This window comes from Pinus tabuliformis, chromosome 1_1 (assembly GCF_031772625.1).
Source record: "Pinus tabuliformis cultivar Carrire ecotype Pingquan chromosome 1_1, CPIR1, whole genome shotgun sequence".
Lineage (NCBI taxonomy): Eukaryota > Viridiplantae > Streptophyta > Pinopsida > Pinales > Pinaceae > Pinus > Pinus tabuliformis.
In genome coordinates this window covers 804,482,860-804,493,481 of record NC_142297.1, presented here as the reverse complement: position 1 = coordinate 804,493,481, position 10,622 = coordinate 804,482,860, and positions in this window count along the sequence as shown.

Genomic DNA, 10,622 nt, shown 5'->3' with positions numbered 1-10,622 from the left:
TGTTTTTGGATATCTAAACATGCTTGTTGAATTGAGAATTTTTCAGAAGGTAAAGGTTGTTTTGCTTCTTGTTGGGCACACTCATGACCATATTGATCAGATGTTCAGTCGTTTTTTAGTCACATTGAGGAGGAAGGAAGTTGGGAGCTTTCCATCATTAATTGAATGTATTAAGAAATCATACACGCTAGAGCCTACTTTTGATGTGTTGGAAGAAATTGTTGACATGCAAAGGTTTATTATGGGATCATATGGTGAGGGGAAATGCATTGAACAACTTAATGACATTAGCTTCCAACATCAATTTCATATCAAAAAAATTGATGGGAAAACACTAATATGGGGCAAGAAGTATTCAACTACTGCAGAATGGGCACCGTCACCAGGTTTGCAATTCTTGAATTTCATTCCAGATCATCCAATATTTGCATCAAAAATATTGTTATTACAATGAGTTGGTGAAGTTCATAATGCAAGCAAACAAAATAGAGATATAAATTACTCTGATTGCCTAGAAGAAATTAAAAAAGGTATCAGATATACATATGAGTACTTTAACATTGCTGATTCAGTTTGGTTGGAATCATTTTTCAATAATCAAAGTGATATCATTTCAACAACAACAAATGAAGATATACCTTTGAAAAATCCATTTATTTTGCCACAAAATGTGTCGAATGCACATGAGGAAATAAACATTATTGAACAGCAACAATCTCAAGGTATTATTAATTCTTCACAGGCAGAGGAAAGAGAGATGTATATTGGTTCCAGAAGATCTCGTGCACAACTAGAAGCCATGGAAGACCTTTATAGGGGTTCAGTACAGGATATTAAGGAGGGTTGCATGATCACAGTGCTAGCAGATGGAGATCCCAATGGCTATCCATTCTGGGTTACTAAAGTTATAAAGGTATTTATAGAAAATGAGCATGTTACAAGTGTTGAAGTACATTGGTATGCCACAAATACACACCCATTCAATGGTGTGTATAAGCCAGAGATGGTAGTTGATAAAAAAAATGGTGGAAAGAGAAAAATAAAGGGTACGAATATAAATCATTTCCGCACAGACATATTAAAATTAGAGGATGTTGACATACTTGTTTATGACTTCAATTTAACAAAGAGAGGAACTCTTCGCTTCAAGACGATAGAGATTCTGAAAAGGTTGTTACCAGAAGGAACAATGTTGAGATGGGAGTCTGCTGAAACCAGTCGTAGATCTAGAAAAATTTTGAAACCTGAAATGATGGGAATGCATGTGGACTCAGATGGGGCGCTAATTGATGAAAGAGAACAATATGGAATATCTTCGTCAACATCCAATCACTCATCTGAAGATGTGAATTCTGATGGTGTGTGTTATGAAACCAGCTTCAAGAAAGATAGAAAAGATAGATCAACGCCTTAGAATTCAGCCTCTTCGAGGGGGAAACCTCCTTTACATTACATAAATGAACAATTCTTGGATGATTCAAATGACAAAACCTCCTTTCTATATATAGGAGTCTAAGGAGTCACAATATAACCCAGCCGACCTAACAATAATAATATAAAGCCACAAAAATAACAATAGAGGGATTCTATGGGGCACAATAATAACAATATGGGGACAATAGGGGCACAACAATATTAATAAGGGGTATAACTATAATAGTAATGGGGTAATCACTAGTATTATAGGGACCCAACATGCCCCTCTCCTTCAAAAAAGTGTTGTCCTCAACGCTTGAGTAGTTCTGGATACTTCTGTATAAAATTCTCATCCTCCCATGTGGAATCTTCAGCGGATAAGTTCTTCCACTTGATAATATACTCCGAAATTGATCGATTTCGTAGCTGTCGAGTTCTTGTTTCTGTGACTGCTTCCGATTCCAATATAATTTTTTCCTTCCTTGTCAAGTTCTGGCAATATATTTTGAGCTGGGAGCTTGTTGCCTATAACCTTCTTTAAACATGAAACATGGAAAACTGGGTGCAATCGAGAAGCTGCAGGAAGCTCCAATTTGTATGCGATAGTACCAATCTTTTGCAACACCTTTTACGGACCATAACACTTTGGTGATAATTTATTATCCTCCTTAGCTTTCTTGAGGGACATTTGCTTATATGGTTGTAGCCGTAGGAATACCCAATCACCTACATCAAAACTTCTTTCGCTGCGATGTTGATCTGCCTGTTGTTTCATTCTATTCTGTGCCAACACGAGGTTATCCTTTAAGAGTTGGAGGACTTGTTGTTGATGTTCGATGTGATGTTCCACTGCCTGAACCTTAGAATTTTCTCTTAAATATGATGTGATGGATGGTGGATGATACCCATAAAGTGCCATAAATGGGGTCATTTTTGTTGCTGTATGGAAGGAAGTGTTATACCACCATTCAGCCAGAGGCAACCATTTGACCCATTGTGTCTGTTTATCAGATACAAAGCAACGAAGATATCCTTCCAAACATTTGTTTACTATCTCAGTTTGCCCATCAGATTGAGGATGATAAGATGAGCTATGAGCTAACTGAGTACCAAGACAAGAAAATAATTCTGTCCAAAAATTTCCAGTGAAAATGGGATCTCTGTCACTTACAATAATCTTTGGGTTTCCATGTAGCTTTTGAATTGTTTCCATAAATGCAGTAGAAACTGTACTGGCTTTAAATGGATGTGATAATGCACAAAAGTGTGCATACTTGGTAAGTCTGTCAACTACCACCATGATGACACTCTTTCCCTCAGACTTGGGTAAACCTGTGATAAAATCCATTGAAACCTCCTCCCAACGTTGGCTTGGAATGGATAAAGGTTGTAATAGACCTGGTGTCTTAATTGTTTCAACTTTATTTTGTTGGCAAACCAAACATTCCGCCACAAACTTTTGAATATCTGATTTAAGGCCATCCCAAAAAAATTCCTTCTTAACCCTGTGGTAAGTTTTTAAAAATCCTGAGTGCCCTCCTAAGGGAGAAGTGTGCAATTCCATAAGAATCTTTTGTTTTAGCTGGGAATTCTTACAGAGGTATAAGCGATCTTTGTACCATAACAAATCATTTTGCCAGCTAAATGTATCAGACGTACTGGAATCTTGTTGTAACTTTCGAATAAGTGCCCACACTTCTTCGTCATTCTTCCATTCCTCCCTTGCTTCGTTTATCCAATCTGGTTGGATAATAGAAATGGCGCACAACAATGCTTCCACATCCTCATCCTTTCTTGAGAGTGCATCTGCCACCACATTTTGCTTCCCTTTTTTGTAGATGATTTCAAAGTCATAACCCAACATCTTTGTGACCCACTTTTGTTGCTCTTCAGAGGATAATCTTTGTTCTAAAAAGTATTTAAGGCTATCATGATCCGTTTTTACCTTGAAGTGTCTTCCCATTAGGTAGGGTCGCCATTTCTTAAGTGCATGGAGTATTGCCAACATTTCCTTCTCATAAATAGCTTTGTGTAAAAACTTTCCCTTGATTGGACGACTTTCAAAAGCAATGGGTCTTTCATCTTGCATTAGAACAGCACCAATTCCATTTCCTGAAGCATCACATTCCACAATAAAGGTTTTTGTGAAGTCCGGTGTAGCTAAGACCGGTGCTTGGCACATTGCCTCTTTAAGATGTTCGAAGGCCTTTGTTGCTTCCGGAGTCCATGAAAATGCATCTTTCTTCAATAATGTTGTTAGAGGTGCTGCTATTCTCCCATAATTCTTAACAAACTTGCGATAATACCCTGTCAACCCGAGAAATCCTCGCAGATGCTTTATGGATGTGGGGATTTTCCATTCCTTAATGGCTTTAATTTTGCTAGGGTCTACCTTAACTCCTTCATGAGATACAATATGACCCAGATATTCCACCTCTTGGACTCCAAAGAAACATTTGGATCTTTTTGCATATAATTGTTTCTCCTCCAATAGTTGTAGCACCTTGTCAACATGTTCAACATGATCCTTCCAAGACTTGTTGTAGATTAGTATATCATCAAAAAATACTAACACAAATTTTCTAAGGAATGGTTTGAAAATTGAATTCATCAAACCTTGAAATGTTGAAGGTGCATTGGTAAGGCCAAAAGGCATGACCAAAAATTCATAATGACCCTCATGAGTTCTAAATGTTGTTTTCGAAATGTCTTCAATCTTCATTCTGATTTGATGATATCCTGAACGAAGATCCAACTTGGTGAAGTAAATTGATCCATGCAATTCATCCAGTAATTCATCAATGACAGGAATGGGAAACTTATCTTTAATAGTGAGCTTGTTGAGCTCCCTATAATCCGGACACATGCGCCATGATCCATCCTTCTTGTGCACCAATACTACTGGAGCAGAGAAAGAACTTTGACTCGGTTGAATTATACCAGCCTCTAGCATTTCTGCAACCATACGTTCAATTTCACTCTTTTGGGCATAGGGATATCTGTACGGCCTGATGTTTGGAGGAACACTTCCTGGAATCAGATGAATAGCATGATCATGATCACACATAGGTGGGAGACCTTTGGGAGTCTCAAATACCTTGGAATGATTGTCCAGGACTTTTTGGAGATCTGGAGAAATAGATGATTCCGATGTGGAAACATCTAGCGAACATAATTGTGCAATTACACCTCCTTGTTCCTTTTTTAGAAGCTTTGTCATACCATTAGAGCTGATTATCTTTCCTGGTTTCCCTGCAATACCCCTTAATTCAACTTCCTTTCCTTCCGCAGAAAATTTGATGAAAAGTTCTTGAAAATTAAAAGCTATTGTACCCAGGGATTGTAGCCATTGGACTCCTAGTACAACATCAGCACCTCCCATTGGAATGGAAAGCATTGGGCTAGTCAATACATATTCTCCCATGGATAGCTTGATATTATGGCACTTTCCAGAGCAATTTATTGTTCCTCCATTTGCAATCATCACTTGACACTCTGGTGCTGGATATAGGAAGCAATTCAATTCTTTTGCTACCTTACAATGAATAAAATTGTGGGTGCTTCCTGAATCAATCAACACTATTACCTTTTTCTTCTTGATTTGTCCTTCTATCTTGATGGTTTGAGGAGTGGTAATTCCAGCCAATGCATTACAAGATATGGTCGGATTCATTTCTTCTTTATCTAGGCTTTTTTCCTGGAGTATATCCTCTTCTTTTGACCTTTCTTGCTCCTTTTCTTCTTCCTCTTCACAATCTATGTAGAATAATTTCTTCTCAGCACACTTATGACCTTTAGTGTATTTGCTATCACAACTGTAACAAAGCCCTTTTTCTCTTTTTTCTTCCAATTTTTGTGGTGTCAACCTTATAGGTTGTGGAAGACTAGGGGCAACAACACATTCGTCTTTATAGTTGTGAGTGTTATGCTTCCTGGTTGCCATAATTTTGCTTTCCATTTTTCTTGCTAACCTGAATGCCTTCTCTAATGAATCAGGTTCCCAAAGGCAAACATCATGTTGGATATTATCCTTTAAAGACCCTATGAACACATCAATCCTATGCTCCTCTGGAATATCTTTTACCCTTATGTTCAATTTTTGGAACTCCTCAATGTGCTCCATTATTGAACCCTTTTGTTTGAGACTTATCAATTGGCTAAAAAAAGTGTTGCTTTTTGTATCCTCATAATGTGCTATCAATTCTTCCGTAAAAATTGCCCAAGTGATAAATTGTTTACGAGAGCAAAGCCATTGATACCATACAAACTGATTTGGTTCCAAATATAAAGTTGCAATACATACCTTTTGTGTGTTTTGCACATTATTGAGATCGAAAAATTGCTCCATCTGTAATATCCATGTTGCGGGATCCTTGCCATCAAACTTCCTCATATCGATTTTTGGAATATGGTGGGTCTTCGATCCCACATTAGAGTCTATGATATCATGATTAACATTTCTTTTGTTCGCATCATGAGTTTCCTTTACTACCTTTTTACCATTAGTAAGTATTTCTTGTAGAAAATTTGTCAAATCTGTCTTCAAATCTGCCATGCCTGTCTTCAAATTTGTGTTCAAATCTATCCTCAAATTGTCCATCTTAGCTTCCATGCCATTCTTCTTAGCTTCCACGCCATTTATCTTAGCTTCTGCTAACTTTTGTGAGAGTGACATTTGTTGCACTTGTTCTTGTAATTTTGATATATCATGTAGTATTTCTTCCTCTTCTTCATGAGTCATGCTAGAGCTTTCAGGTTCCTTACTAGGTGTTTGCATTTTCTTTCCTCAGGGCATTAGTTACCGATAATAATGCTCCACTAGCCCTTTGAATTCCTTCAAAATAAATTTTCAAACTAATCTTAAGCAAAAATTTAAAAGAATCTACACACCCTTTTTTCACTCTGTAGGAGCTCGATATTGCCTCTGATGTATCTCTGTACTTTTAGAACATCCTATTTTGAAATTTCGACCTATGGTAGCCCTCTGTGTCTTCTTTCCAATGCCACCTGTCTGATCCAAATTGGATTCTCCAAGGAAGAGTTATGCGAAATCTCCCACAGTGACCTGATTATAGACTAGTTCAGTAGAGCGAACTTGTACGACGTGCCACGAGTCACTGTTTCGATCTTTAGCTCTGAAAATATATAAAAGAAACTATAGGCTATCCTCTTTCTACCCCTTCTTACGAAATTTCAATCCAATGCTCAGAGAAAAATTTATGACGATTTTCCCTAGGTCACCTGTTTGGAATGTAATTCAGGAGTCTGCAAAAAGACCAACTTCCTCAGATCATATCTCCGCAAATATAGTGCAAAAAGCTCTAAAATTCGGACTTGAGATTTAGCACGATGTTTTCTCAAATGGGTTTTTTTTTTCAACTTTTGAAACGTTGCAGAAAAAAAGTTATAGCGAAAATTCCACGATGACCTATTTGGAGCAACGAAACCCTAGAATCCAAAGCTCTGATACCAAATGTTATGAAACCAGCTTCAAGAAAGATAGAAAAGATAGATCAACGCCTTAAAATTCAGCCTCTTCAAGGGGGCAACCTCCTTTACATTACATAAATGAACAATTCTTGGATGATTCAAATGACAAAACCTCCTTTCTATATATAGGAGTCTAAGGAGTCACAATATAACCCAACCGACCTAACAATAATAATATAAAGCCACAAAAATAACAATAGAGGGATTCTATGGGGCACGGTAATAACAATATGGGGACAATAGGGGCACAACAATATTAATAAGGGGTATAACTATAATAGTAATGGGGTAATCACTAGTATTATAGGGACCCAACAGTGTGCAAGAAAATATGAGTGATTTTGAATAATTGTTTAAGACAATTTATCTAACTGATGTATGCATCGTATCTCAAAATAAAAATTTTGATTTCCATATGGTGTTAAATGAGAAGTTATGAGTCATTTTTATGTTTTTGGATTATATGTCTTAATTATGATAATTTTTATTGTTTAGAATATCTACAATGAAACATTAAATTAGAGATATAATGTATGTTTCATTCAATATACAAATAATGACTTTTGAATTCATTTAGTGATGTAATTTGTTCATAATCTCATGGTTTTTTAATTTTATGGTTGAAAAAATTTCATTTTCTTTTGTATATAGCATGTTATGGTTGAGAACATGTTGAATTTATACTTAGAAAAGAAAAATGTTATTCTACCAAAAACATTATTTTGTTTTTTTCCTCATAAACAACTTTGTTATCCACACTAAAAATTTGGTTTTACTAGCATTTTTTTAAAATTTTGAAGATTGACCCTAAAAAAAATCATCGTTCCAGTATCATCACTTTTTCGTTTTCAAGCTGTATTTTGCACGAATATTTTGTTTTCACTGCCATTTTTAAAACATGTTTAAAATTGTCCCTAAAAAAAACCATCATTCTAGTATACACACTTTTCATTTTTAGCACTGTTTTTGATGTTTTCTTGGCATTTCATGGCCAGAGTTCCCATTTTGAGTTTATAGTTCCCGTTTCAAAGTTTACATTGTTAAAACTCAGACTTTGGCAAAAGAATTCCAATATCTCTCCAAAACAGTACTACCATTGTTGCAAAACTCAGACTTTGGCAAAAACATTGGCAAGGGCTTGAAATCATTGACTTATGGAATACTCAACCAAAAATAGAAAAACTCAGCACAAAATTGCCAAGCAATAAAGGAATTAGAAAATTTGTATTTTAAATTACTTTTCTGCCGTGGGTGTCATTTTTTCAAAATATTGTTTGCATCCCAATATTTTGTAGCTCAACAATTTTTGGGGCTACAAATCATTTCAAGAAAAACTCATTGATAACCAGAGATCTCCATATTCACTCATTAAATAGGAATTTCCACAACACAATAGTACAAACACGTCTATACCTATACAAAATACAATAGTACAAATAAGTCTAGACCCATACGGGTAATAATGTTAAATAACATGTAGATAGTTGGGTATTAAGATATATATTTCTCTTTCTAGATCACAAAACATTATGATTAAATAAACATATACACATAATGTAAAAACACTTCTAAAAGAGAGAATGAGATCCTAAATGTTTTGATCGAATGAGACTTACAATAAAATAGATACTTGGAAAGAGTATCATGGGCTATATATCCCGTGAATAATTGCCTTTTATCTCCTTCACAACAAAAACCGATCAAGTTCACTAATAGTTTATGCCAAACTCTTCCCACACCCGCTTTAGACTAGACAATCAACATATTTTTAGTTCACCTATTTTATTACAAACACTCCCAAACTCATAAAATATCTATAAATAAAAACCTTGCAATAGTCTAAATAGTGTATAGGAAAACAGATTTGATCTTTAAATTATAAAATAATGGAAGGTCCTGCACTTTCAAGGTCAACGTTCAACAAGAGTCGAGCTGAGAACCCCCAAGTCATCTTGAAGACCTAAAAATACTTTAAAAAAACACAATAAGAAAGATAAACAAAGTACCGCAAACTGCCTGGCATCAGGCCATGATTGTTTCGGAAAGCGTTTAACGACAATCCAACGGTTATTTTCTAGTTTTCGAGGTGACAATTAGAGTTTTTTGTCACCCTTAGACACTATGTACTTACTGTTGAACCCTCAAAGTGTGATTTATCATCATCTTTTCCATCCACATGAATATGTTCTTGCTCTACTTCACACATAGAAGCTTCACTTCTCTCTTTGCAATCTTTGTTGCGCTTTCTTCATCCATATAGATGTCTATATAATGGGTTTCCTTTTTATAGTATTCATGACCATTATCCACCTTTGAGTGAGATTCTCCAAGATTCATTGTTCCCCTAGAGTATTTCTCATCCACTGTTAGATCTACAACTAAATTTTTTATTTATTCTTCAATAGATTGTCACACATCTCACTGATGCATGTCACTTTCCATTGTACCAAACTCTGCTTTTAGGAACTTCCACAATTCCTAGGAAGATATAGCTTTTGCTACTTTTCACAAAAGCTTCTTATCCAATGCCTGTTTTATAAAATGAAATACTAAATCATTACATAATTCTTTATATGGGGTATTAGATCGAAACTCAATTAACTCTTTAACTCAAAGAAAAGTTTGCATCTTGACAAAAAATCAATTTTTTTACTAGTAAACGTAGGAGGTGTTAGAAAAACCACCTACACCAATCAACCTCGATTTCTCTTCCATCTTCTACTAGACTTCTTGGTTTCTTTGTTTTGGCCTAAACCTCTCTAAACATATCAACCATCTCTACCTCTTATTTTCGATTCCTTTTCATAATCTTCTTCAGTGGCACATTTTGACCCATAATTGATGTCTTTCTTCTATGTTTGTGAAGCCCTGGAATCTTGATCAAATGAAATCGTTTCTCCTTTTCTAAATCTCTTTCAATAAAAATAATCACCTTAAAAAAAATATTACTGAACTCTTTCAAATAAAATAAGACCCAAATTCACTCTATAACTTAACTTCACTTTATAAATAACCAACCTACCCTTTATACTTGGCCCTTTAAAAAGAACCCTTGAGATAACTTTTCAAAATATTTTAAACTTATAACCAAACCTTTGAGATAACTTTTCAAAATATTTTAAACTTATAACCAATCCCTTGCATTTTTTTTAACCATCGAATTTAAATCAACACCCTTTTAATAAACCTTTTGTTTGTTTGATTAAAAAATATGCATGCAAAAAAACTTTCGAATAAGTTTTGAATTTTAACCTTGTCGCACGTGATTTTAGCCTTTGTGGACTTCATGTGTAGACCTTTGCTAACACACCTCTATAAATAATGGCCGCATAAGTTCGATGAAGGTGTGTGGGAGGGCTAACGTGACTCGTTTGTGATGCTTGTGAGTTATAATGTTGGTCTACAAACTTATAGGTTGTGTTACTGTGGTAGCTTTAACTAAAAAAATCTCACCAAACATAATGCAACTGCGTTTACATGAAATCTTGCTTTTTGAAACCTTGCTCTGATACCAATGTGATGGAAAGGCAGAGAGGATGAAACACAAATTTCACACAAAACAATATGAGTTTTTACTCTTATGTTAAACTCACAAACTTGACTTGATTACAATAAACCCAATATGGGTTATTTATACTTTTTAACTCAAAATTCAACTGATGTTAACTTCAACATGCAAACACACACTAAATTTAACATTTCCAAATATATAATGA